Source organism: Homarus americanus, unplaced genomic scaffold (assembly GCF_018991925.1).
Source record: "Homarus americanus isolate GMGI-L3 unplaced genomic scaffold, GMGI_Hamer_2.0 scaffold27920, whole genome shotgun sequence".
Taxonomy (NCBI): Eukaryota; Metazoa; Arthropoda; class Malacostraca; order Decapoda; family Nephropidae; genus Homarus; species Homarus americanus.
Genome location: NW_024711695.1, coordinates 15,973 through 20,000, shown reverse-complemented (window position 1 = coordinate 20,000; position 4,028 = coordinate 15,973).

Here is a 4,028-nt window from a genome sequence, read left to right as displayed (position 1 = left end):
GGTAAATAGCCAATAGGAAAAGTGTTCCAGCAGAACATCTCGCGCAGAGTCATATACACACACAGTTTTAATGCATATACGCTCGTGTTCCGCCCTTACTCGGCCGCACCTTTGCCGCTTAAACTTTGACCTCTTTCCCCGTTCCCGCATGCCACAGCAGTGGCACTTGTTTATCCGGAGAAAGAGAGCGAGAGTCGCAGTATTAATTGGCGTGAGCGGCCTTTCCGGCTGCAGAACTAGTGCTCTATCCCGGCGAGCGCCGTTATGAGGCGCAACACCGTCTTTAACGCGTTTAGAGAGAACTCCCCTGCCTCCCTCCCAGTCATGAGATAGACGTGGACTCGTGGCGAACTCTCAAAGAGAACGCCCACACCGCGTCTGACCGTGGGAGAGGGTGGAGGAGCGCGTGAGGAAGAGCACGGCGTCACCCAAGCATTCTCATCTCTCTGCCTGCACCACTACATGGTAGACTGCGGGCCCAGGCGCACTCATCAATTTAGGTTCCACTGCAATGCATGCCAAGCACTCTTTTCGAGGTGATAGACGAAATTCCGGCGGGGCTTACTTAAAAGATATCCGACCCGGTTTCGTTTCCTCTTCGTGGGATGGAGTGCCTCTTAGAACATGTGCAGCATCAGCCATGAGCTGCCGACGGCCATTCGTGTCTCTGTGGACAGCAGGCAAAAGAGCGCCGCCTCCAGTTATTTGCGAGGGCGACAACTGTCGCTTTGTTGTGGTTGAATGTGGGTGCGCCAAGTCCATGGACTTGCTAGTGATAGGCTTGCTTGTTTTTAAGGGCACGCCTCGCGCAAGGCGCGGGCGATTAAACCCCAAGGCGGAAGCTCGGTTCGGGTTACCCTCGTGTCGGGGAGACAGTCAGCAGGCACCGAACTCAAGAAAGCAACCGATGGATGTATATTTCCGACCTCGAGAGGAGTGGCGGCTATTAAGCTCATATATTGCCGCCGCATTATGCTCAACTTGTCGATGTATCTGGTATTCTTGCGGACTACATACCGACACGCGAGGTTTGCTGCGTCTTCATCGAATCTACTTGTTTGTGCGATCCCCCTCGCTAAGAGTTGTGTATTTGCCATTTGGTCTTTTTATGACTAACCATCACAGGTCGAGTCTCAATGAAAGGGTTTGACAGACATAGCCCAAGTTTGTGGTTTGGGTTTGGCCGGACGGTTTGTTGTTGTTTTTTGACACTTGAATTTCACTCTTTTTGGGTCAAGAGGCTTATTCGCCGGTAGTAAGGAACGGACGGGCAGCCGTCCAAAGCCCCGTCCGTCCTCCTCCTCCGGTCTTCGCGCTCTCGCCCGAGTGTGGTCCACCTACAGCGTGGTGGTACCTATTTTTGGTGCGGGGGCCGGGATTGTCCTCTTTCGCTGCTGGAGTTGCCAGAGCAGAGCCCGAGACCGCCCAAATCAGGAGAGTAGTAGTAGTTTTAAGAGCCCGCTCTTTCTCTCTGTTAATGATCCTTCCGCAGGTTCACCCACGGAAACCTTGTTACGACTTTTACTTCCTCTAAATGATCAAGTTTGGACATCTTTCCGTCAGCTCGAGGCGACGACCCCAGAAAACCCTCGCGGGCAACGGGCCGACAATCCAAGAGCGCCAGTCCGAAGGCCTCACTAAATCATTCAATCGGTAGTAGCGACGGGCGGTGTGTACAAAGGGCAGGGACGTAGTCAGCGCAAGCTGATGACTTGCACTTACTGGGAATTCCTCGTTCATGGGAAACAATTGCAAGCCCCAATCCCTATCAAGAAAGGCTTTGAACGGGTTACCCGCCTCTCGAGGGGGAAAACTCGTTGATCCCTTCAGTGTAGCGCGGCGCCCAGAACATCTAAGGGCATCACAGACCTGTTATTGCTCAATCTCGCGGCTAGAATTGCCGCTTATCCTCTAAGAAGAAGTTGCGAACTGGACACCATTTTCTGGAGATCCGTCGACTACTTAGTAGGCCAGAGTCTCGCTCGTTATCGGAATTAACCAGACAAATCGCTCCACCAACTAAGAACGGCCATGCACCACCACCCACCGAATCGAGAAAGAGCTCTCAATCTGTCAATCCTTCCGGTGTCTGGGCCTGGTGAGGTTTCCCGTGTTGAGTCAAATTAAGCCGCAGGCTCCACTCCTGGTGGTGCCCTTCCGTCAATTCCTTTAAGTTTCAGCTTTGCAACCATACTTCCCCCGGAACCCAAAGACTTTGGTTTCCCGGAAGCTGCCCGCCCGGTCATGGGAATAACGCCGGCGGATCGCTAGTTGGCATCGTTTATGGTTAGAACTAGGGCGGTATCTGATCGCCTTCGAACCTCTAACTTCGTTCTTGATTAATGAAAACATCCTTGGCAAATGCTTTTCAAGAGTAGTTCGCCTGCGACGTCCGAATTTCAATTTAGCGCCGCAATACTAATGCCCCCGCCTGTTCGATAGCTTCGCCACCTCTGGTTCCGAAACCAACAAAATAGAACCGAGGTCCTATTCCATTATTCCATGCATCACCATTCGGGCCATTCAACAGTCGCCTTGAGCACTCTAATTTTTCAAAGTAAACTCTCTCGCCACCGGGACACCTCGACAAAGAGCATCCCGCAGTGAGCCGGTGGGCGGCTAACTGAGCGATAGTAAACCGGGCGGTGCAAGTAATCGCCAGTCCGAACTGGAGATCCAACTACGAGCTTTTTAACCGCAACAACTTTAATATACGCTATTGGAGCTGGAATTACCGCTGCTGGCAACTGTGACTTGCCCTCCAATGGATACTGCTAAAGGATTTAAGTGTACTCATTCCGATTGCGAGGCCTCGGATGAGACTCACATCGTTATTTTTCGTCACTACCTCCCCGTGCCGGGAGTGGGTAATTTGCGTGCCTGCTGCCTTCCTTAGATGTGGTAGCCGTTTCTCAGGCTCCCTCTCCGGAATCGAACCCTGATTCCCCGTTACCCGTTATAGCCATTGTAGGCGCATAACCTACAATCGAAAGCTGATAAGGCAGACACTTGAAAGAAGCGGCGCCGGTGCGGAGACCGTGCGCTCAGCCCGAAGTTATTCAGATTCACCACAGGTGGGTTACGGACCGGGGCCCGACCAGTTTTGAACTAATAAAAGCGCTCTTCCCTTGCGGTCAGAGACCAATTGCATGTATTAGCTCTAGAATTGCCACAGTTATCCAAGTAAGTGGGGTTACAGATCCAATGAAACATAGCTGATTTAATGAGCCATTCGCGGTTTCGCCTTAAATCGGCTTGTACTTACACATGCATGGCTTAATCTTTGAGACAAGCATATGACTACTGGCAGGATCAACCAGGTAGCTGCTGCTGTTGGCGGCGCCTATCACGGCGGCCAAAATAGTGAGAGAGATTGAGAGAGAGGCAGAAGACATTAGGCGAGGGACCGCACGTTGGCCTTAGAGAAATAGCAAACCAGATGATCAGATCTAACTGCACCTTCTCTTGCTATCCTCGGCGCCGGCAGCGCCACCGTGTGTGCCAATCTCCTCCCTTATCCGCTCCTCTTCTCTTCTCTTTGCCCCACCTCCAGCGAGGCAGCCGACATTGGGCGATGGACCGCACGTTGGCGAATCTCCTCCTTTATCCTCTCCTCTTTGCCCCAGCTCCAGCGAGGCAGCCGACATTGGGTGAGGGACCGCACGTTGGCCTTAGAGAAATAGCAAACCAGATGATCAGAACAAACTGCACCTTCTCTTGCTACCCTCGGCGCCGGCAGCGCCACCGTGTGTGCCAATCTCCTCCCTTATCCGCTCCCTTCTTTACCCCAGCTTGTAGGCAGCCATATTGGCTTAGGGACCGCGACGCTGGCCTTAGAGAAATAGGGCAAACCAGATGATCAGGATCAAACTGCACCTTCTCCTACATCCTAGAGTGCCGGCAGCGCCAATGTGTGCTAATCTCCTCCCTTATCCGCTCCTCTCCTCCTTACCCAGCTCCAGCGAGGCAGCCGACATTGGGCGAGGGACCGCACGTTGGCCAATCTCCTCCCTTATCCGCTCCTCTTC